Source organism: Stenella coeruleoalba (assembly GCF_951394435.1).
Source record: "Stenella coeruleoalba genome assembly, contig: scaffold_33, whole genome shotgun sequence".
Classification (NCBI taxonomy): Eukaryota; Metazoa; Chordata; class Mammalia; order Artiodactyla; family Delphinidae; genus Stenella; species Stenella coeruleoalba.
In genome coordinates this window covers 801,837-826,812 of record NW_027646420.1, presented here as the reverse complement: position 1 = coordinate 826,812, position 24,976 = coordinate 801,837, and the positions used below count along the sequence as shown (strand labels likewise).

The 24,976-nt window shown below is 44.4% G+C and overlaps 2 long non-coding RNA genes across 4 annotated transcripts in view; both read left to right on the top strand.

Annotated features, from left to right (window-relative positions):
• The window catches only part of LOC307181120, a 977,962-nt gene that overhangs the window by 369,798 nt on the left and 583,188 nt on the right, over positions 1 to 24,976 (top strand). Inside the window, exon 5 of one of the 3 annotated variants that reach the window (XR_013825916.1) lies at positions 23,457 to 23,522. The exons of the other annotated variants lie outside the window; for them this stretch is intronic. This is a non-coding gene — a long non-coding RNA (uncharacterized lncRNA). Of the gene's footprint in view, positions 1 to 23,456; positions 23,523 to 24,976 lie in introns of those variants that run through there. 3 annotated transcript variants of the gene reach the window in all.
• On the top strand, positions 1,736 to 10,182 carry LOC307181129. Its single transcript, XR_013825931.1, has 3 exons — positions 1,736 to 1,825; positions 6,136 to 6,246; positions 9,543 to 10,182. It is a non-coding gene; the product is annotated as an uncharacterized lncRNA (long non-coding RNA).

The following is a 24,976-nucleotide window of genomic DNA, read 5'->3' as shown; positions in this document are numbered from 1 at the left end:
CCTAATCTGGTTCCGGCACGGCATGCTGAGCCTTTGGTTATTTCCTCTTTCTGGTGGGAAATGAGAGTTAAATTTGCCCGTCCAGACACCTCCAGCTAGTCTCTCATTGGTTCTCCCTATTCCTGTTCATCTTCCGCAGAAATTGCAAACTGGGCCAAACAGGAGGTTAAAGGCGCTGACTCTCCAAGTGGGGAGAGTGTTAGTAAAGCGTCTGGAATGTTGCACCCGAGTACCAGGGGAGGAAAACTGAGACATATTTGAACACGTCTCCCGTTCACACGGTTGATCATACTCTGGGTTCCACATGCATGTTTTAGCTGAAGGAAGAATACCTTAAACCTGGAGAGTTGAGACCCATGTAATGGGTACCATGCAATATGACTTCAAAGGGTCTTCATTTGCTCACCGAACCTCTCCAATCCTATCACTGCTGCGTTTATGCCCCTGTACACACGCTTGATTCTCTTTTGGAGACATAGCAATCCATAGGTTTTAAGATACTTACTAGTCAGGTACATTCTTAGGCGTTTAATATGGGGTGTTGAGTCCATTTCGTTGAGCAAGGAGTAGCTCTTGTCTATTCCATATTTGGCTTAAGGAACTTTATCTGTGCTCATTTCAATCTCTGGTTTTATGCAGCACCCCACCTCGCCTTTACCCTTAAGCAAGCATAAGTTGGTTTTCTAAACTTGAGACACTGTTCTGTTTTGTAATTCAGTTCATGTGTAGCCAAGTTCAGATTCTGTGTATTAGTGATACCTTATGATGTTTCTTTTCTGTGTGACTTATTTCAGTTCGAATCATCATACCTGAATGCACTCATTATGCTGCTACGGGCCTGATGACATAGATTTCATTGCTGAGTGATATTGCATTGTACGTAAGTACCACAAGTTCTTTATCCATTTTTCACTTTCTGCGATATTGAACTTGTACTGTAAACGAGGTTCTTGTAAACAGAGCCATCCCAAAGTTTGGGGTGGCTGTGTCTTTTTGATTTTAATTTCCCTAAGCTATAGGACCATAAGTGGAAGTGCCCTAGGTTCTGTTGCTTTGTTTTTTAGATGTTTCAGGAAACACCATACACTTCTCCAGAGTGGCTGTTGGCAATTTACATCCCGCCCATCAGCATAAGAAGGCTCCCAGTTCTCCATGGCCTGTCGTGCCTTTATGGATTTTACACTTTTTTCAGATGGCCCTTTTGACCAGGTGGAAATGAGACTTCATTGTAGTGCAGATTTCCTTTGCAAGCTTGCTTGGTTGGCCAAAAAGTGCGTATGCGTTTTTTCCTGAATATATTCAGGAAAAAACACATACGCCCTTTTTGGCCAAGTGCATCATTGTCGAGTTTCTGACTCTCTTCATATGCTTTCAATGCAATTCCAGTCTACCTCCTGAAATCGGTTTCCTGCAATTCTGCCTTGCTTTCAATGCCTCTTCATAGCCTTACCTCAATATATTTTTTAAAAATAGTTGACCGTTATAACTCTGCAGGTTTTTGAATTGCAGTGGCCCTTAGCTCCATTTTTTAGCTCTTATTTTTGTGGTATTGCCCCATAACCACAGGATTCCTTGAAGCCCTATTTTTCTTCTGGGGCACCTGCTGTGCCTTTGGTTAATTCTTCTTACTGATGTGATATTAGAGACATGTGCCCATTGAAACCGCTACAGCTAGTTTCTCACTGGTTCCCCCTATTCCCATTCATCCTCTGCACTAACTGCAGACTGTGCGATACCAGAACTTAAAGGCATTGACTCCATGTGGGGATGTTGTTAATAAAGCGGCTGGAATGTCGATCCGGAGCCCCAGGAGAGGAAAAATGAGGTGCGTTTTAGAAACCTTTCCCGATCATATGGTATACCAGTCGCTGGGTTTCCCAAGCATGGTTTAGCTGTAGGAAGATTCCCTTCAACCTGGAGTGTTGGGACCCTTGGACTGAGTAGCATGAAGTATTGCATTAAACTTTCGGCAGTTGCTCACCAAAGCTCACCAATCCTGTCAGCCCCAAGTGTCCAGCCTTATGTCTTATCCAGCTGTGGGTTTATATGTGGTCAATCCAGGTTGCATCACAGCCCCTGAGCGAATTTTGTAAGAATTTTTCTCTCTTTCATTGTTTCAGCGTTTTGTTTTTAAAATTTATTTCTATAATGGGGTTTAGCTCCTTTTCACTGCTGTGTTTGTGCCGCTCTGCACACACTTGATTCCCTTATGGAGATATATCAATACATGGGTTTTAAGATTCTTATTCCTCAGATATATTTCTCTGCGGTGTATAGGGTGTGTTGAGGCCTGTTCATTGAGCAAGGTGTAGATCTTGTCTAATACCTATTTGGTTTATTGAACGGTATCTGTGCTAATTTCAAACTCTGGTTTTATGCATCACCCCACCTCTCCTTTCCCCTTAAGCTGACATAAGTGTGTTTTCTAAATGTGAGACACTGTTCTGTTCTGTAATTCATTTCTTGTGCAGCCATATTTACCCTCCCTCTATAAGTGATATCTTATGATATGTTTCTTTTTCTGTTTGACTTATTTCAAGTAGTATTATCGGACCTAAATCCACTCTTTATCCTTCTACTAGCCTTATTACATTGATTTCATGGTGAAGAGATATTCCATTGTACATAAGTACCACATCTTCTTTATCCATTGTTCTCTTTCCTGGGATATTTAAGGTGTACTGAAGTTGAGGTTCTTGTAAACAGAGTAGCCCTAAACTGTGGTGTGCTTGTGTCTTGTTGATTTTTAGACTTCCCTAGATATACTCCCATGATTGGAAGTGTCCTATGCTCTGTAGCTCTGTTTTTTAGATGATTTAGGAACCACCATACACTTCTCCAGAGTGGCTCTCGGCAGTTCACACACTGCCCATCAGCGTATAAAGGCTCCCTGTTCTCCATGGCCTGTCCTGCATTTCTGGTTTTTACAATTTTTTAGGATGGCCCTTTTGACCGGTGGGAAGTGAGACTTCTTTGTTGTGCACATTTGCATTGCTTGCTTGCTTCGTTGCCCATAAAGTGCATATGTGTTTTTTCCTGGATATAATCAGGAAAAAACGCATATGCCCTTTTGGGCCAACTGCATCATTGTCGAAATTCTGCCGCTTTTCATGTGCGTTAAAGACGAGTCCAATCTATCTCTTGAAATCTGTTTCTTGCAATTCTGTCTTGCATTCAGATCCTCTTCTTTGCCTTACCTCAACATATTTTTGGACGTTAGTTTTCATTTATAACTCTGCAGGTTTGTGAATTGCAGTGACCCTGAGCTCCATTTTTTAAGTTGCTCTTTTGTGAGCTGGCCTCAAACCCACAGGATTGCTTCAGGCCCTATTTTGGCTCCGGCGAGGCAGGCTGAGCCTTTCTTTAATTCTTATTCTTAATGGGAAATTAGAGTGATATGTGCCCGTCCAAACCCCTACAACTCTTCTCTCATTGGTTCCCCCTCTTCCCGTTCATCCTCCTCACAATTTGCAAAATGTGTGAAACAGAAGTTTAAATGTGCTGATTCTCCAAGTGGGGAGATTCTAAGTAGCGTGGCTGGAATGGTGAACAGGAGCACCAGGAGAGGATAAATGAGGTGCATTTTAGACACATCTCCCGATCACATGGTGTACAGTCCTCTGGGTTTTCCATGCATGTTTTAGCTGTAGGAAGATCCCTTGAACCTGCAGATTTGGGACCCATTGAATGGGTACCAGGTAGTATTACTTTAAAGGGTGTGCATTTCCTCACCCAACCTCACATTTCTCTTAGCGCAAACAGTTTCCAGCCTTATGTCTCATCCTGCTGTGGGTCTAGATGTGTTCAATCCATGTTGCATCACCGTCCCTGAGGAAAAGTTGTAAGAGGTTTTCTCTGTCTCTCTGTCGTTTATTTTTTTCAATTTATTACTATATTGGTTACAGCTGATTTTCAAAGCTCTGTTTCTTGCTGCTGTACATCCACTTGATTCACGTACAGAGAGACATCAATAAATTCTTTTTCAGATTCTTACCAGTCGTATATATTCTTTTCCGGTGACTTGAGTGTGCTGAGTGCAGTTCTTTTAGCTACCGTGTAGGCCTTGTTGATTATCAGTTTGGTATTTGGAATGGTATCTTTGCTAATTTCAACCTCCTGGATGATGCCTCACCCCTCCCCACCTTTCCCGTTTAGCAGCCTTATGCGTGTTTTCTACATATTTGACTATGTTTTTGTTTTGTAATTTATTTCATGTGTAGCCATTTTGGATTCCACCTTTAAGTGATATCTTATGATATGTGTCTTTTTCTTTTTGAATTCTGTCACTTAGAATGATCATACGTAACTCCTCCGGAGTCGTTACAACTGGCCATATTTCATTGATTTCCAGGCTGAATAATATTCCACTCTACCTAAGTACCACATCTCTATCCATTTTTTCCCTCCAGAGACATTTAAGTTATATCCTAGTCGAGGATCTTTTAAACAGAGAGGGGGTAAACATTGGGGTGCCTGTGTCCTCTCGATTTTTGTTTTTCCCAAGATATACGCCCATGAGTGCAAGTGCCCTATGCTCTGTAGCTCATTTTTTAGATGCTTTAGTAAACACAATACACTTCTCCAGAATGGCCGTTGGCAATATACATTTCCACTATAAGTCTCACAGGGCTCCCTCTTCTCGTTGCCCTGTCCTGCATTTCTGTTGTTTACGCTTTATGAGGATGGCTCTTCTGACTGACGTGAAGTGATATCTTTTGTAGTATTGACTTCCAGTGCCCACCTGTTTGGTTGGCTAAAAAAGTGTATGCCCTTTTCTTGAATATATACAGAAAAGAACGCATACACCCTTTTTGGCCAACTGCAATGTTGGCAATGTTCAGCTCCTTTTCTTGTGCTTAATGGCGAGTCCTTTCTACCTCCTCAAATCCCTTTCCTGCCATTCTCCCTTGCTTACAAGTCCTTTTCTCTGACTTTCCTCAAGACATTTTTCAGTGATGGATATTTTCAACTCTGCAGTTTTGTGAATTTTACTGCCCCTGAGTTCCATTGTTCAACTCGTGTTTATGGGAACTGGCCACAAAGCAGCGGGATTTCCTCAAGCCCTATACTGTTTCCATGGGCAACCCTAGCCTTTGGTCAATTCGTCTTCCTGATTGGAAATTAGAGTGACATGTGCCTGTCTGAACACCTAGGACTTGTCTCTCATTGTTCCTCATCCTTCCGCTTCATCCTCTGGACAAATTCCAAACTGTACGCAACAGGATGTTGACAGTGCTGACATCTCCAAGTGGGGAGACTGTTAGTAAAGACGCTGGAGGGGTGAATCCGAGCACCAGGAGATGAGGAGATGAGATGCCTTTTCCAAACTCTTCCCGATCAGATGGTATACCATCCTCTGGGTGTGACAGACATGTTTTAGCAGTAGGAAGAGTCCCATTCATGTAAGGAGAACACCAGGGCTTTTTCAAAATCAGTGTCTCCCCGAAACCCAAACTGGGGAAGTTTTTAAGCTACGGCTACACATATGTTCATTAAGGGCCTTGGGAAGTAGGCAGAGTCCAAACTTTAGATGATTGAAGTCTTCAGGGTCAGAAGCACTCACCACCAGCTTCCCTTAGGCTACACTTTAACTGTCATTGATAGATGATGTCAATAAAAATATCTATTCTTTTTCAGATTATTTCCCCTTATAGGTTATTGCAAAATGTTGAGTGTAGTTCCCTGTGCTATACAGTAGTTCCTTGTTGATGATCTATTTTATACATAGCAGTGTGTATGTGTTAATTCCAAACTGTTAATTTATCCCTCCTCCCACCTTTCCCCTTTGGTAATAATAAATTATAAGATTTTATACTTCTCAGAAATGGGGGAGCTGAAAGAGAGGTATCATTTTCAATGGAAAAGCATTTAAAACAAGATTGAAGGTTTAACCAAGATTATTAGCTGTACATCCTTGGAAAGAAATCACTTCGTTTCTCTAATATTGACCTGACAAATAAGACAAACCTTTTCACTGAACTTGCTTATAAAAAGTGATGGAAATATCAAATGGAAGTGTTAAAAACATCTTATTTTACCCGAGCCTTATACACTGTTCTATGTTAACTACAGTTTGGCTCACACATCTGTTCATTGAGGTTACAATAGTCTCAATTTCTGTTACTGATCCTCCAGAGTGGACCCCAACAAGTGTCCCCCTGCCCAGTGTCATTGGGGCCAACAGATCGAGACTGAGTTTTGTTCACAAGCAAAGGAAACTTTATATTTTGATCAGAGAATGGAGAGGTGAGAGCATGCACTACCCCGTGGGCTGTGGGCTGGGCTGCTGTGTAGAGATCCTGTCAGAGTCAGTGGGAGGGAGGGAGGCGGCGGAGCTCTCGAGGGCTGGGTTGGCTGTAGCTCAGGCTCTATATCGTGGAGTCTGCACTGGGCCCCAGGAGCTGAGGTGTCGACCCAGCCATTCTGCACTAGGAAATCTGGTCTGAAGTGCCGGGTGTGGAACCTCTGCATGCGGGACCCTAGGAGCACGTGAAATTAGACAAAGCACAAAGGATAAAAAAGGTTAGACTTGACTTTATTGCCCAGATTCTATTTTTATCTCCCAGGGATTTTTAATGGGCTTTGCTGGGGACAAACCCCTCCTCTGCCTTTTGTCCCGTTCCTCATTCTTGGAGTGCTGAGGGTGCAGACCCTTCTTCTGTAACTGCTGAGTGCTGAGTTGGGAGCCCTCATACCCTGGGGCGAGGGTCAGAGCTTCTCCCCAGCAGCCTCCCGGTGACGTTGATTGTCCCCAGGACCCCTGCCTCCCTGCTCGTCCACCTGAGCACCAGCATTGGAAGTGTTATAGATTCTAATGACCTTTAAGGGTCCAGGAAAGAGATGTGCAGAGACGCTGTGGGGGCCGGTTTCACCCCGCCCCACATTTGTTCGGCCACCTTAGGCTGACCGTCTCTGCCAGCCTAGATGCTCTGACCAGTAGTCTGCGCTTTCTTCAGTTAGGTCCCTCAATTAACGTACAAACAGCACCAGGTGTCAGAGCCCTGCCCGCTCAACTCCCAGACAGTCCAGGGTCAGTGGTGATCAAGGACCATGATGGCTACTGAGTCAACAGCCTTTTGAAGTAAACAGGAGTCCAGCCGGTCTTATTGGCCACCATCATCACGGTGTCTGTAGGCTTTTCTATGGTGACAGTGTGGTATACTGTTCCCCCGCCAAGATTATTAGCTCCCCTCTGGGTGCAGTAAGTCCTGCAAGCAGTAGTCTACTCTTTTGGGACACACTCTTGTTGTTTTATGAGAGAAACTCCAGGTCAAGTGATGTTCACACGAGTCGTCATGGTGCCCTGTTGCCCCCGGTTATCTCTCTGGATGTTGGAGTTGGAGGGCCTCCTCACTCGAGGTCGGTGTGCCCACGGAGCGAACCCTGCAACTTCAGGGCATGGTTGGTGGTTAGGATCACCACGTGGGGTCCTTTTCCCTTAGGAGGGAGGTGGCCTTTTGGGCTGCTGATTTCCAGGTTTTTAGATACTGCCAGTATCTTGGCCAGATGTGGCAGTGGGCCAAGCCCCTTAGTGACCGTAGTTTATCCTACCTGGATGGCATTCTTGCATTGTTCCATTTCAAGTGGTCCCAGTTTTTGCACTAATTCTCCAATGGCGATTCACCTTTCACCGGGAATGTAAAGGTCAAAGAGTTTAGCTAAATTAGGGAGTTCCAGGGCAAGGGTCTGAATTGACTGCTCTTTCCATTCTTGAAAGGCCACTTCTGGATTCTATTCAAAAGGATCATCATCTTTTCCTTTCAGTGTTTCATATAGAGGCCCAGCTAGTAGACTGTAGCTAGGGATCCAGAAGCAGCAAACCCTGGCCTCCCCAGGAACCCCTAAGCTGTCTTCTAGTTTTAGAAAGGGGTAAGGCTGAAAATGGTTTCTTCCCTTTCCTGGGATGGGCTTCTCTGACCTTCTGTGAGAATGAAGCCCAGGCAGGTCACCGCAGTCTGTGATATTTGAGCTTTTTCTTGGACAACTTCTATCCTTTATTGGCTTGGTAGTTCAGAGGCCTCCTTAGTAGGGCTGGTGATCAGAATGTCGTCTGCATATTGAAGGAGGGTTTCCTTTTCCAGAGGTAGAACTTTTAGGTCTTTAGCTAAGCTTTCCCCAAAGATGGTGTGGGAATTTTTGCACCCTTGGGGCCAGACGGCCCGGAAGTATTGTTTTAGTTGTATGTAGAGTCCTGCCACTCACAAGCCAAAATTTCTTGTGACTCTGGGACTAATGGAATACAAAAGAAGGCATCATTGAAGACTAATACAGAATACCATGTCCTGGTGGTTGGTAGAATGACCAGCAGGGTGTAGGAATTAGGAGCAACTGGAGGTATATCCTCGGTGGCTTCACTGACTGTCCTGACATCCTTTACCAGGTCCCCAGTGGCCCATGGGGCTCTCGTGGTCAGACCAATCCCAGAATATGGAGCTCACCTGGGCAGGTACCCCACCCCCACCCCAGCCCACGGGGCTCTCGTGGTCAGGCCCCTCCCAGGATACAGAGCTACCCTTGCAGGTACCGTGGCAGGGCTGGGCACACAGGAACCGTGCACATAGCCCTCATTGCAGAGCACCCCCAGCTCACCTGTCGCTCAGAGCTGACACAGAGCACCTCAGAGCAGGACTTGAACTAACAAACAGCAGCTGCGACAGGTCTGTGACCCTGGGCATCACTCCGTGAGGCCTCCCTCCACCTGGTCTTCCAGAGACTTCCACTGCACCCGGGGCACCAGGCCTCTGTCTCCAACCACCACCCACCCCTCCTCTCCCTGACTCCTGGGTTCCTCTCATTAGGAGAGGGTTTTCTTGAAGTTGTCTCCCACTCATGGGCCAGATAAAATGATTAGAAAACAAGCCAAAGCTGCAGCCCCTTGTCTATCCTGACTCTCAGGAGCCCACACCTGTTCCTTGGACCTGGCCGGTTCAGCAAGTTCCATTTTCTGCAACTGTGAGCCCCTGAGGGGTGATGATTGGCTGAGCTGGGCAGCCTTACCGTGCCGGCCAGCCCTCCCCAGGTGTGCCTGGGTTGAGATCAATATAAATACCACTCCAGGCAGCAAGAGCCCCTGCAGCCGTGCCTGACGCCATTTTCTCTGCCCTGTCAGCAGTCTCGGGGCTGGGCTGGTGGGAGGGAGTGAGAGGCCACGGCTTTGTGGGTGGCCCAGTGTGAGTGGGGCTCTGCTGGACTTTCTGCAGCAGTTGCCAGGCTGCCACCTGCTAAAGAAGAGGATGTGTCACCCATACCTGCTGCTGGAATTTCTCCCTGGGCAGAGGTGAGGAAGGAAAAAAGCAGTGGGGGCAGGGACAGGACGGGTATCTCAGGCAGGGAAATGGAAATCTTCCAGAAGAGCACCCAGGGCCAGGACCATCCTGGCTGGCCTGCAGGCACCAAGTCGGCCGGCATGCTGTCACTCGTGTGGCTCTATGGCCCTTCCTCTAGGCTTTCAAGTCCTTGTATATATTCAGGTGTTTTACCTGGGACGGGTGGGAATAGTTCAGCAGCAACTGGCCTGGGGCTCAGCTCACGTTTACTCACAGATGCCTCGGCACGGTGCCCCAGCTTTGCAATGAGGACGCTTGTTGCGTGGGGGCTGCTGGCTGAATGGGAGACGATTCCCCACCACTGACCAACTTCAGAATTGTTTACAACTGGAGCAAGTGCCCTGATACGGTTTTCCTCTGTGTAACTGGTGGGTTCTGTGTTTTTTTTCTCTTTTTCGTTTTTGGTTCAAGGTAGATTTTATTCCTCTTTTTTGTATTTACAGATATAAGCATGGAAATAATTTATTCATATAAATACATGTATGTGCAGGGAATAATTGTTTTTTCTGTCTTATTTTTTAAATTTTACTTCTTTTTAATTTTGAATTTTATTTTATATTTTTATACAGCAGGTTCTTATTGGTTATCTATTTTATACATATAAATGTATACATGCCAATCCCAGTCTCTCAACTCCTCCCACCACCACCCCCCCAACAGCTTTCCCCCCTTGTTGTCCATACGTTTGTTGTCTACATCTGTTGCTCTATTTATGCCTTGCAAAATGGTTAATCTGTACAGTTTTTCTAGGTTCCACATATATGCATGAATATACAAGATTTGTTTTTCTCTTTCTGACTTACTTCACTCTGTATGACAGTCTCTAGATCCATCGACGTCTCTACAAATGACCCAATTTCATTCCTTTTCATGGCTTAGTAATATTCCATTTTATATATGTACCACAGCTTTATGCATTCGTCTGTCTGTGGGCATTTAGGTTGCTTCCATTACCTCGATATTGTAAATAGTGATGCAATGAACATTGCGGTGAATGACTCATTTTGATTTATGGTTTTGTCTGGGTATATGTCCAGTACTGGGATTGCTGTATCATATGGTAATTCTATTGTTAGTTTCTTAAGAAATTCCATATTGTTCTCCATAATGACTGTATCAATTTATATTCCCAACAATAGTGGAAGAGGGTTCCTTTTCTCCACACCCTTTCCAGCATTTTTTGTTTGTAGATTTTCAATGATGCCTATTCTACCAGGTGTGAGGTGATACCTCATTGTTGAATCCATTTCGTTGAGCAAGGGGTAGCTCTTGTCTATTACATATTTGGCTTATGGAACGGTATTTGTGCTAATTTCAAACTCTGCTTTTATGCAGCACCCCAACTCACCTTCCCCCTTAAGCAGGCATAAGTTGGTTTTCTAAACTTGAGACCCTGTTCTGTTTTGTAATTCAGTTCATGTGTAGCCAAGTTCACATTCCGTGTATTAGTGATACCTTATGATGATTCTTTTTCTGTGTGACTTATTTCACTTAGAATCATCGTGCCTCAATGCACTCATTATGCTGGTACGGGCCTGGTGACATAGATTTCATTGCTGAGTGGTATTCTGTTGTACATAAGTACCGCAACTTCTTTATCCATTATTTGCTCTCTGGGATATTTAACTTGTGCCGTAGAAGAGATTTCTGTAAAAAGAGCCATCCCAAATTTTGGGGTTGCTGTGTCTTTTTGATATTAATTTCCCTAAGCTATAGGACCATAAGTGGAAGTGCCCTAGGCTCTGTTGCTTTGTTTTTTAGATGTTTCAGGAAACACCATACACATCTCCCGAGTGTCTGTTGGCAATTTACATCCCGCCCATCAGCATAACAAGGCTCCCAGTTCTCCATGGCCTGTCCTGCCTTTCTGGGTTTTACACTTTTTTCAGATGGCTCTTTTGACCGGGGGGAAGTGAGACTTCATTGTAGTGCAGATTTCCTTTGCAAGCTTGCTTGGTTGGCCAAAAAGGGCGTATGCGTTTTTTCCTGAATATATTCAGGAAAAAACGCATACGCCCTTTTGGCACAGTGCATCATTGTGGACGTTCTGCCTCTTTTCCTATGCTTTCAATGCAATTCCAGTCTACCTCCTGAAATCGGTATCCTGCAATTCTGCCCCGCTTTCAAGTCCTCTTGGCAGCCTTACTTCAGTATATTTTTGGACGATAGCTGTCATTTATAACTATGCAGGTTTGTGAATTACAGAGACCCTGAGCTCCTTTCTTCAACTCGCTTTCTTTTGAGCTGGCCGCGACACCGCAGGATGGCTTCAGGCCCTAATCTGGTTCCGGCACGGCATGCTGAGCCTTTGGTTATTTCCTCTTCCTGGTGGGAAATGAGAGTTAAATTTGCCCGTCCAGACACCTCCAGCTAGCCTCTCATTGGTTCTCGCTATTCCTGTTCATCTTCCGCAGAAATTGCAAACTGGGCCAAACAGGAGGTTAAAGGCGCTGACTCTCCAAGTGGGGAGAGTGTTAGTAAAGCGTCTGGAATGTTGCACCCGAGTACCAGGGGAGGAAAACTGAGACATATTTGAACACGTCTCCCTTTCACATGGTTGATCATACTTGGGTTCCACATGCATGTTTTAGCTGAAGGAAGAATAACTTAAACCTGGAGAGTTGAGACCCGTGGAATGGGTACCATGCAATATGACTTCAAAGGGTCTTCATTTGCTCACCGAACCTCTCCAATCCTATCACTGCTGCGTTTATGCCCCTGTACACATGCTTGATTCTCTTTTGGAGACATAGCAATCCATAGGTTTTACGATACTTACTAGTCAGGTACATTCTTAGGCGTTTAATATGCGGTGTTGAGTCCATTTCGTTGAGCAAGGAGTAGCTCTTGTCTATTCCATATTTGACTTAAGGAACTTTATCTGTGCTCATTTCAATCTCTGGTTTTATGCAGCACCCCAACTCACCTTTACCCTTAAGCAAGCATAAGTTGGTTTTCTAAATTTGAGACCCTGTTCTGTTCTGTAATTCAGTTCCTGTGTAGCCAAGTTTACATTCCGTGTATTACTGATATCTTATGATGTTTCTTTTTCTGTGTGACTTACTTCAGTTAGAATCATCATACCTGAATCCACTCATTGTGATGCTAAGGGCCTGATGACATAGATTTCATTGCTGAGTGATATTGCTTTGTAAGTAAATACCACAACTTCTTTATCCATTTTTCACTTTCTGCGATGTTGAACTTGTACTGTAAACGAGGTTCTTGTAAACAGAGCCGTTCCAAACTTTGGGGTGGCTGTGTCTTTTTGATTTTAATTTCCCTAAGCTATAGGACCATAAGTGGAAGTGTCCTAGGTTCTGTTGCTTTGTTTTTTAGATGTTTCAGGAAACACCATACACTTCTCCCGAGTGGTTGTTGGCAATTTACATCCCGCCCATCAGCATAACAAGGCTCCCAGTTCTCCATGGCCTGTCCTGCCTTTCTGGATTTTACACTTTTTTCAGATGGCCCTTTTGACCGGGGGGAAGTGAGACTTCATTGTAGTGCAGATTTCCTTTGCAAGCTTGCTTGGTTGGCCAAAAAGGGCGTATGCGTTTTTTCCTGAATATATTCAGGAAAAAACGCATACGCCCTTTTTGGCCAAGTGCATCATTGTGGACGTTCTGCCTCTTTTCCTATGCTTTCAATGCAATTCCAGTCTACCTCCTGAAATCGGTTTCCTGCAATTCTGCCCCGCTTTCAAGTCCTCTTGGCAGCCTTACTTCAGTCTATTTTTGGACGATAGCTGTCATTTATAACTCTGCAGGTTTGTGAATTACAGTGCCCCTGAGCTCCTTTCTTCAACTCGCTTTCTTTTGAGCTGGCCGCAACACTGCAGGATGGCTTCAGGCCCTAATCTGGTTCCGGTACGGCACGCTGAGCCTTTGGTTATTTCCTCTTCCTGGTGGGAAATGAGAGTTAAATTTGCCCGTCCAGACACCTCCAGCTAGCCTCTCATTGGTTCTCGCTATTCCTGTTCATCTTCCGCAGAAATTGCAAACTGGGCCAAACAGGAGGTTAAAGGCGCTGACTCTCCAAGTGGGGAGAGTGTTAGTAAAGCGTCTGGAATGTTGCACCCGAGTACCAGGGGAGGAAAACTGAGACATATTTGAACACGTCTCCCGATCACATGGTTGATCATACTCTGGGTTCCACATGCATGTTTTAGCTGAAGGAAGAATACCTAAAACCTGGGTAGTTGAAACCCGTGGAATGGGTACCATGCAATATGACTTCAAAGGGTCTTCATTTGCTCACCGAACCTCTCCAATCCTATCACTGCTGCGTTTATGCCCCTGTACACATGCTTGATTCTCTTTCGGAGACATAGCAATCTATAGGTTTTAAGATACTTACTAGTCAGGTACATTCTTAGGCGTTTAATATGCGGTGTTGAGTCCATTTCGTTGAGCAAGGAGTAGCTCTTGTCTATTCCATATTTGGCTTAAGGAACTTTATCTGTGCTCATTTCAATCTCTGGTTTTATGCAGCAACCCAACTCACCTTTCCCCTTAAGCAAGCATAAGTTGGTTTTCTAAATTTGAGACCCTGTTCTGTTCTGTAATTCAGTTCCTGTGTAGCCAAGTTTACATTCCGTGTATTACTGATATCTTATGATGTTTCTTTTTCTGTGTGACTTATTTCAGTTAGAATCATCATACCTGAATCCACTCATTGTGCTGCTAAGGGCCTGATGACACAGATTTCATTGCTGAGTGATATTGCTTTGTAAGTAAATACCACAACTTCTTTATCCATTTTTCACTTTCTGCGATGTTGAACTTGTACTGTAAACGAGGTTCTTGTAAACAGAGCCGTTCCAAACTTTGGGGTGGCTGTGTCTTTTTGATTTTAATTTCCCTAAGCTATAGGACCATAAGTGGAAGTGCCCTAGGTTCTGTTGCTTTGTGTTTTAGGTGTTTCAGGAAACACCATACACTTCTCCCAAGTGTCTGTTGGCAATTTACATCCCGCCCATCAGCATAACAAGGCTCCCAGTTCTCCATGGCCTGTCCTGCCTTTCTGGATTTACACTTTTTTCAGATGGCCCTTTTGACCGAGGGGAAGTGAGACTTCATTGTAGTGCAGATTTCCTTTGCAAGCTTGCTTGGTTGGCCAAAAAGGGCGTATGCGTTTTTTCCTGAATATATTCAGGAAAAAACGCATACGCCCTTTTTGGCCAAGTGCATCATTGGGGACGTTCTGCCTCTTTTCCTATGCTTTCAATTCAATTCCAGTCTACCTCCTGAAATCGGTTTCCTGCAATTCTGCCCCGCTTTCAAGTCCTCTTGGCAGCCTTACTTCAGTCTATTTTTGGACGATAGCTGTCATTTATAACTCTGCAGGTTTGTGAATTACAGTGCCCCTGAGCTCCTTTCTTCAACTCGCTTTCTTGTGACCTGGCCGCAACACCGCAGGATGGCTTCAGGCCCTAATCTTGTTCCGGCCAGGCATGCTGAGTCTTTGGTTAATTCCTCTTCCTGGTGGGAAATGAGAGTTAAATTTGCCCGTCCAGACACCTCCAGCTAGCCTCTCATTGGTTCTCGCTATTCCTGTTCATCTTCCGCAGAAATTGCAAACTGGGCCAAACAGGAGGTTAAAGGCGCTGACTCTCCAAGTGGGGAGAGTGTTAGTAAAGCATCTGGAATGTTGCACCCGAGTACCAGGGGAGGAAAACTGAGACATATTTGAACACGTCTCCCGTTCACATGGTTGATCATACTCTGGGTTCCACATGCATGTTTTAGCTGAAGGAAGAATACCTTAAACCTGGAGAGTTGAGACCCGTGTAATGGGTACCATGCAATATGACTTCAAAGGGTCTTCATTTGCTCACCGAACCTCTCCAATCCTATCACTGCTGCGTTTATTCCCCTGTACACACGCTTGATTCTCTTTTGGAGACATAGCAATCCATAGGTTTTAAGATACTTACTAGTCAGGTACATTCTTAGGGGTTTAATATGGGGTTTTGAGTCCATTTCGTTGAGCAAGGAGTAGCTCTTGTCTATTCCATATTTGGCTTAAGGAACTTTATCTGTGCTCATTTCAATCTCTGGTTTTATTCAGCACCCCAACTCACCTTTACCCTTAAGCAAGCATAAGTTGGTTTTCTAAATTTGAGACCCTGTTCTGTTTTGGAATGCAGTTCCTGTGTAGCCAAGTTTACATTCCGTGTATTAGTGATATCTTATGATGTTTCTTTTTCTGTGTGACTTATTTCAGTTAGAATCATCGTACCTGAATCCACTCATTATGCTGCTACGGGCCTGATGACATAGATTTCATTGCTGACTGATACTGCATTGTACGTAAGTACCACAAGTTCTTTATCCATTTTTCACTTTCTGCGATGTTGAACTTGTACTGTAAACGAGGTTCTTGTAAACAGAGGCGTCCCAAACTTTGGGGTGGCTGTGTCTTTTTGATTTTAATTTCCCTAAGCTATAGGATCATAAGTGGCAGTGCCCTAGGCTCAGTTGATTTGTTTTTTAGATGTTTCAGGAAACACCATACACTTCTCCCGAGTGGTTGTTGGCAATTTACATCCCGCCCATCAGCATAACAAGGCTCCCAGTTCTCCATGGCCTGTCCTGCCTTTCTGGATTTTACACTTTTTTCAGATGGCCCTTTTGACCGGGGGGAAGTGAGACTTCATTGTAGTGCAGATTTCCTTTGCAAGCTTGCTTGGTTGGCCAAAAAGGGCGTATGCGTTTTTTCCTGAATATATTCAGGAAAAAACGCATACGCCCTTTTTGGCCAAGTGCATCATTGTGGACGTTCTGCCTCTTTTCCTATGCTTTCAATGCAATTCCAGTCTACCTCCTGCAATCGGTTTCCTGCAATTCTGCCCCGCTTTCAAGTCCTCTTGGCAGCCTTACTTCAGTCTATTTTTGGACGATAGCTGTCATTTATAACTCTGCAGGTTTGTGAATTACAGTGCCCCTGAGCTCCTTTCTTCAACTCGCTTTCTTGTGACCTGGCCGCAACACCGCAGGATGGCTTCAGGCCCTAATTTGGTTCCGGCACGGCACGCTGAGCCTTTGGTTATTTCCTCTTCCTGGTGGGAAATGAGAGTTAAATTTGCCCGTCCAGACACCTCCAGCTAGTCTCTCATTGGTTCTCGCTATTCCTGTTCATCTTCCGCAGAAATTGCAAACTGGGCCAAACAGGAGGTTAAAGGCACTGACTCTCCAAGTGGGGAGAGTGTTAGTAAAGCGTCTGGAATGTTGCACCCGCGTACCAGGGGAGGAAAACTGAGACATATTTGAACACGTCTCCCGTTCACATGGTTGATCATACTTGGGTTCCACATGCATGTTTTAGCTGAAGGAAGAATACTTTAAACCTGGAGAGTTAAGACCCGTGTAATGGGTACCATGCAATATGACTTCAAAGGGTCTTCATTTGCTCACCGAACCTCTCCAATCCTATCACTGCTGCGTTTATGCACCTGTACACATGCTTGATTCTCTTTCGGAGACATAGCAATCCATAGGTTTTAAGATACTTACTAGTCAGGTACATTCTTAGGCGTTTAATATGTGGTGTTGAGTCCATTTCGTTGAGCAAGGAGTAGCTCTTGTCTATTCCATATTTGACTTAAGGAACTTTATCTGTGCTCATTTCAATCTCTGGTTTTATGCAGCACCCCAACTCACCTTTTCCCTTAAGCAAGCATAAGTTGGTTTTCTAAATTTGAGACCCTGTTCTGTTCTGTAATTCAGTTCCTGTGTAGCCAAGTTTACATTCTGTGTATTACTGATATCTTATGATGTTTCTGTTTCTGTGTGACTTACTTCAGTTAGAATCATCATACCTGAATCCACTCATTGTGCTGCTAAGGGCCTGATGACACAGATTTCATTGCTGAGTGATATTGCTTTGTAAGTAAATACCACAACTTCTTTATCCATTTTTCACTTTCTGCGATGTTGAACTTGTACTGTAAACGAGGTTCTTGTAAACAGAGCCGTTCCAAACTTTGGGGTGGCTGTGTCTTTTTGATTTTAATTTCCCTAAGCTATAGGACCATAAGTGGAAGTGTCCTAGGTTCTGTTGCTTTGTTTTTTAGATGTTTCAGGAAACACCATACACTTCTCCCGAGTGGTTGTTGGCAATTTACATCCCGCCCATCAGCATAACAAGGCTCCCAGTTCTCCATGGCCTGTCCTGCCTTTCTGGATTTTACACTTTTTTCAGATGGCCCTTTTGACCGGAGGGAAGTGAGACTTCATTGTAGTGCAGATTTCCTTTGCAAGCTTGCTTGGTTGGCCAAAAAGGGCGTATACGTTTTTTCCTGAATATATTCAGGAAAAAACGCATACGCCCTTTTTGGCCAAGTGCATCATTGTGGACGTTCTGCCTCTTTTCCTATGCTTTCAATGCAATTCCAGTCTACCTCCTGAAATCGGTTTCCTGCAATTCTGCCCCGCTTTCAAGTCCTCTTGGCAGCCTTACTTCAGTCTATTTTTGGACGATAGCTGTCATTTATAACTCTGCAGGTTTGTGAATTACAGTGCCCCTGAGCTCCTTTCTTCAACTCGCTTTCTTTTGAGCTGGCCGCAACACCGCAGGATGGCTTCAGGCCCTAATCTGGTTCCGGTACGGCACGCTGAGCCTTTGGTTAATTCCTCTTCCTGGTGGGAAATGAGAGTTAAATTTGCCCGTTCAGACACCTCCAGCTAGCCTCTCATTGGTTCTCGCTATTCCTGTTCATCTTCCGCAGAAATTGCAAACTGGGCCAAACAGGAGTTTAAAGGCGCTGACTCTCCAACTGGGGAGAGTGTTAGTAAAGCATCTGGAATGTTGCACCCGAGTACCAGGGGAGGAAAACTGAGACATATTTGAACACGCCTCCCGATCACATGGTTGATCATACTCTGGGTTCCACATGCATGTTTTAGCTGAAGGAAGAATACCTTAAACCTGGAGAGTTGAGACCCGTGGAATGGGTACCGTGCAATATGACTTCAAAGGGTCTTCATTTGCTCACCGAACCTCTCCAATCCTATCACTGCTGCGTTTATGCCCGTGTACACACGCTTGATTCTCTTTTGGAGACATAGCAATCCATAGGTTTTAAGATACTTACTAGTCAGGTACATTCTTAGGCATTTACTATGGGGTTTTGAGTTCATTTCGTTGAGCAAGGAGTAGCTCTTGTCTATTCCATATTTGGCTTAAGGAACTTTATCTGTGCTCATTTCAATCTCTGGTTTTATGCAGCACCCCAACTCACCTTTCCCCTTAAGCAAGCATAAGTTGGTTTTCTAAATTTGAGACCCTGTTCTGTTTTGGAATGCAGTTCCTGTGTAGCCAAGTTTACATTCCGTGTATTACTGATATCTTATGATGTTTCTTTTTCTGTGTGACTTATTTCAGTTAGAATCATTGTACCTGAATCCACTCATTATGCTGCTACGGGCCTGATGACATAGATTTCATTGCTGAGTGATACTGCATTGTACGTAAGTACCACAAGTTCTTTATCCATTTTTCACTTTCTGTGATATTGAACTTGTACGGTAAACGAGGTTCTTGTAAACAGAGCCGTTCCAAACTTTGGGGTGGCTGTGTGTTTTTCATTTTAATTTCCCTAAGCTATAGGACCATAAGTGGAAGTGCCCTAGGTTCTGTTGCTTTGTTTTTTAGATGTTTCAGGAAACACCATACACTTATCCCGAGTGGTTGTTGGCAATTTACATCCCGCCCATCAGCATAACAAGGCTCCCAGTTCTCCATGGCCTGTCCTGCCTTTCTGGATTTTACACTTTTTTCAGATGGCCCTTTTGACCGGGGGGAAGTGAGACTTCATTGTAGTGCAGATTTCCTTTGCAAGCTTGCTTGGTTGGCCAAAAAGGGCGTATGCGTTTTTTCCTGAATATATTCAGGAAAAAACGCATACGCCCTTTTTGGCCAAGTGCATCATTGTGGACGTTCTGCCTCTTTTCCTATGCTTTCAATGCAATTCCAGTCTACCTCCTGAAATCGGTTTCCTGCAATTCTGCCCCGCTTTCAAGTCCTCTTGGCAGCCTTACTTCAGTATATTTTTGGACGATAGCTGTCATTTATAACTCTGCAGGTTTGTGAATTACAGTGCCCCTGAGCTCCTTTCTTCAACTCGCTTTCTTTTTAGCTGGCCGCAACACTGCAGGATGGCTTCAGGCCCTAATCTGGTTCCGGTACGGCACGCTGAGCCTTTGGTTATTTCCTCTTCCTGGTGGGAAATGAGAGTTAAATTTGCCCGTCCAGACACCTCCAGCTAGCCTCTCATTGGTTCTCGCTATTCCTGTTCATCTTCCGCAGAAATTGCAAACTGGGCCAAACAGGAGGTTAAAGGCGCTGACTCTCCAAGTGGGGAGAGTGTTAGTAAAGCGTCTGGAATGTTGCACCCGAGTACCAGGGGACGAAAACTGAGACATATTTGAACACGTCTCGCGTTCACATGGTTGATCATACTTGGGTTCCACATGCATGTTTTAGCTGAAGGAAGAATACCTTAAACCTGGAGAGTTGAGACCCGTGTAATGGGTACCATGCAATATGACTTCAAAGGGTCTTCATTTGCTCACCGAACCTCTCCAATCCTATCACTGCTGCGTTTATGCCCCTGTACACATGCTTGATTCTCTTTTGGAGACATAGCAATCCATAGGTTTTACGATACTTACTAGTCAGGTACATTCTTAGGCGTTTAATATGCGGTGTTGAGTCCATTTCGTTGAGCAAGGAGTAGCTCTTGTCTATTCCATATTTGGCTTAAGGAACTTTATCTGTGCTCATTTCAATCTCTGGTTTTATGCAGCACCCCAACTCACCTTTCCCCTTAAGCAAGCATAAGTTGGTTTTCTAAATTTGAGACCCTCTTCTGTTCTGTAATTCAGTTCCTGTGTAGCCAAGTTTACATTCCGTGTATTACTGATATCTTATGATGTTTCTTTTTCTGTGTGACTTATTTCAGTTAGAATCATCATACCTGAATCCACTCATTGTGCTGCTAAGGGCCTGATGACACAGATTTCATTGCTGAGTGATATTGCTTTGTAAGTAAATACCACAACTTCTTTATCCATTTTTCACTTTCTGCGATGTTGAACTTGTACTGTAAACGAGGTTCTTGTAAACAGAGGCGTCCCAAACTTTGGGGTTGCTGTGTCTTTTTGATTTAAATTTCCCTAAGCTATAGGACCATCAGTGGCAGTGCCCTAGGCTCTGTTGCTTTGTTTTTTAGATGTTTCAGGAAACACCATACACTTCTCCCGAGTGTCTGTTGGCAATTTACATCCCGCCCATCAGCATAACAAGGCTCCCAGTTCTCCATGGACTGTCCTGCCTTTCTGGATTTTACACTTTTTTCAGATGGCTCTTTTGACCGGGGGGAAGTGAGACTTCATTGTAGTGCAGATTTCCTTTGCAAGCTTGCTTGGTTGGCCAAAAAGGGCGTATGCGTTTTTTCCTGAATATATTCAGGAAAAAACGCATACGCCCTTTTTGGCCAAGTGCATCATTGTGGACGTTCTGCCTCTTTTCCTATGCTTTCAATGCAATTCCAGTCTACCTCCTGAAATCGGTTTCCTGCAATTCTGCCCCGCTTTCAAGTCCTCTTGGCAGCCTTACTTCAGTCTATTTTTGGACGATAGCTGTCATTTATAACTCTGCAGGTTTGTGAATTACAGTGCCCCTGAGCTCCTGTCTTCAACTCGCTTTCTTGTGACCTGGCCGCAACACCGCAGGATGGCTTCAGGCCCTAATCTGGTTCCGGCCCGGCATGCTGAGCCTTTGGTTAATTCCTCTTCCTGGTGGGAAATGAGAGTTAAATTTGCCCGTCCAGACACCTCCAGCTAGCCTCTCATTGGTTCTCGCTATTCCTGTTCATCTTCCGCAGAAATTGCAAACTGGGCCAAACAGGAGGTTAAAGGGACTGACTCTCCAAGTCGGGAGAGTGTTAGTAAAGCATCTGGAATGTTGCACCCGAGTACCAGGGGAGGAAAACTGAGACATATTTGAACACGTCTCCCGTTCACATGGTTGATCATACTCTGGGTTCCACATGCATGTTTTAGCTGAAGGAAGAATACCTTAAACCTGGAGAGTTGAGACCCGTGGAATGGGTACCGTGCAATATGACTTCAAAGGGTCTTCATTTGCTCACCGAACCTCTCCAATCCTATCACTGCTGCGTTTATGCCCCTGTACACATGCTTGATTCTCTTTTGGAGACATAGCAATCCATAGGTTTTAAGATACTTACTAGTCAGGTACATTCTTAGGCATTTAATATGGGGTTTTGAGTCCATTTCGTTGAGCAAGGAGTAGCTCTTGTCTATTCCATATTTGGCTTAAGGAACTTTATCTGTGCTCATTTCAATCTCTGGTTTTATGCAGCACCCCAACTCACCTTTCCCCTTAAGCAAGCATAAGTTGGTTTTCTAAATTTGAGACCCTGTTCTGTTTTGGAATGCAGTTCCTGTGTAGCCAAGTTTACATTCCGTGTATTACTGATATCTTATGATGTTTCTTTTTCTGTGTGACTTATTTCAGTTAGAATCATCGTACCTGAATCCACTCATTATGCTGCTACGGGTCTGATGACATAGATTTCATTGCTGAGTGATACTGCATTGTACGTAAGTACCACAAGTTCTTTATCCATTTTTCACTTTCTGTGATATTGAACTTGTACGGTAAACGAGGTTCTTGTAAACAGAGGCATCCCAAACTTTGGGGTGGCTGTGTCTTTTTGATTTTAATTTCCCTAAGCTATAGGACCATAAGTGGAAGTGCCCTAGGCTCTGTTGCTTTGTTTTTTAGGTGTTTCAGGAAACACCATACACTTCTCCCGAGTGTCTGTTGGCAATTTACATCCCGCCCATCAGCATAACAAGGCTCCCAGTTCTCCATGGCCTGTCCTGACTTTCTGGATTTTACACTTTTTTCAGATGGCCCTTTTGACCGGGGGGAAGTGAGACTTCGTTGTAGTGCAGATTTCCTTTGCAAGCTTGCTTGGTTGGCCAAAAAGGGCGTATGCGTTTTTTCCTGAATATATTCAGGAAAAAACGCATACGCCCTTTTTGGCCAAGTGCATCATTGTGGACGTTCTGCCTCTTTTCCTATGCTTTCAATGCAATTCCAGTCTACCTCCTGAAATCGGTTTCCTGCAATTCTGCCCCGCTTTCAAGTCCTCTTGGCAGCCTTACTTCAGTCTATTTTTGGACGATAGCTGTCATTTATAACTCTGCAGGTTTGTGAATTACAGTGCCCCTGAGCTCCTTTCTTCAACTCGCTTTCTTGTGAACTGGCCGCACCACCGCAGGATGGCTTCAGGCCCTAATCTGGTTCCGGCACGGCACGCTGAGCCTTTGGTTAATTCTTCTTCCTGGTGGGAAATGAGAGTTAAATTTGCCCGTCCAGATACCTCCAGCTACCCTCTCATCGGTTCTCGCTATTCCTGTTCATCTTCCGCAGAAATTGCAAACTGGGCCAAACAGGAGGTTAAAGGGACTGACTCTCCAAGTCAGGAGAGTGTTAGTAAAGCGTCTGGAATGTTGCACCCGAGTACCAGGGTACGAAAACTGGGACATATTTGAACACATCTCCCGATCATATGGTTGATCATACTCTAGGTTCCACATGCATGTTTTAGCTGAAGGAAGAATACCTTAAACCTGGGTAGTTGAAACCCGTGGAATGGGTACCATGCAATATGACTTCAAAGGGTCTTCATTTGCTCACCGAACTTCTCCAATCCTATCACTGCTGCGTTTATGCCCCTGTACACATGCTTGATTCTCTTTCGGAGACATAGCAATCCATAGGTTTTAAGATACTTACTAGTCAGGTACATTCTTAGGCGTTTAATATGAGGTGTTGAGTCCATTTCGTTGAGCAAGGAGTAGCTCTTGTCTATTCCATATTTGGCTTAAGGAACTTTATCTGTGCTCATTTCAATCTCTGGTTTTATGCAGCACCCAAACTCACCTTTACCCTTAAGCAAGCATAAGTTGGTTTTCTAAATTTGAGACCCTGTTCTGTTCTGTAATTCAGTTCCTGTGTAGCCAAGTTTACATTCCATGTATTACTGATATCTTATGATGTTTCTTTTTCTGTGTGACTTATTTCAGTTAGAATCATCATACCTGAATCCACTCATTGTGCTGCTAAGGGCCTGATGACACAGATTTCATTGCCGAGTGATATTGCTTTCTAAGTAAATACCACAACTTTTTTATCCATTTTTCACTTTCTGCGATGTTCAACTTGTACTGTAAACGAGGTTCTTGTAAACAGAGCCGTTCCAAACTTTGGGGTGGCTGTGTCTTTTTGATTTTAAATTCCCTAAGCTATAGGACCATAAGTGGAAGTGCCTAGGCTCTGTTGCTTTGTTTTTTAGATGTTTCAGGATGCACCATACACTTCTCCGGAGTGGTTGTTGGCAATTGACATCCCGCCCATCAGCATAACAAGGCTCCCAGTTCTCCATGGCCTGTCCTGCCTTTCTGGATTTTACACTTTTTTCAGATGGCCCTTTTGACCGGGGGGAAGTGAGACTTCATTGTAGTGCAGATTTCCTTTGCAAGCTTGCTTGGTTGGCCAAAAAGGGCGTATGCGTTTTTTCCTGAATATATTCAGGAAAAAACGCATACGCCCTTTTTGGCCAAGTGCATCATTGTGGACGTTCTGCCTCTTTTCCTATGCTTTCAATGCAATTCCAGTCTACCTCCTGAAATCGGTTTCCTGCAATTCTGCCCCGCTTTCAAGTCCTCTTGGCAGCCTTACTTCAGTCTATTTTTGGACGATAGCTGTCATTTATAACTCTGCAGGTTTGTGAATTACAGTGCCCCTGAGCTCCTTTCTTCAACTCGCTTTCTTGTGAGCTGGCCGCAACACCACAGGATGGCTTCAGGCCCTAATCTGGTTCCGGCACGACACGCTGAGCCTTTGGTTAATTCCTCTTCCTGGTGGGAAATGAGAGTTAAATTTGCCCGTCCAGACACCTCCAGCTAGTCTCTCATTGGTTCTCGCTATTCCTGTTCATCTTCCGCAGAAATTGCAAACTGGGCCAAACAGGAGGTTAAAGGGACTGATTCTCCAAGTCGGGAGAGTGTTAGTAAAGCATCTGGAATGTTGCACCCGAGTACCAGGGTACGAAAACTGAGACATATTTGAACACGTCTCCCGATCACATGGTTGATCATACTCTAGGTTCCACATGCATGTTTTAGCTGAAGGAAGAATACCTTAAACCTGGGTAGTTGAAACCCGTGGAATGGATACCATGCAATATGACTTCAAAGGGTCTTCATTTGCTCACCGAACCTCTCCAATCCTATCACTGCTGCGTTTATGCCCCTGTACACATGCTTGATTCTCTTTCGGAGACATAGCAATCCATAGGTTTTAAGATACTTACTAGTCAGGTACATTCTTAGGCGTTTAATATGAGGTGTTGAGTCCATTTCGTTGAGCAAGGAGTAGCTCTTGTCTATTCCATATTTGGCTTAAGGAACTTTATCTGTGCTCATTTCAATCTTTGGTTTTATGCAGCACCCCAACTCACCTTTACCCTTAAGCAAGCATAAGTTGGTTTTCTAAATTTGAGACCCTGTTCTGTTCTGTAATTCAGTTCCTGTGTAGCCAAGTTTCCA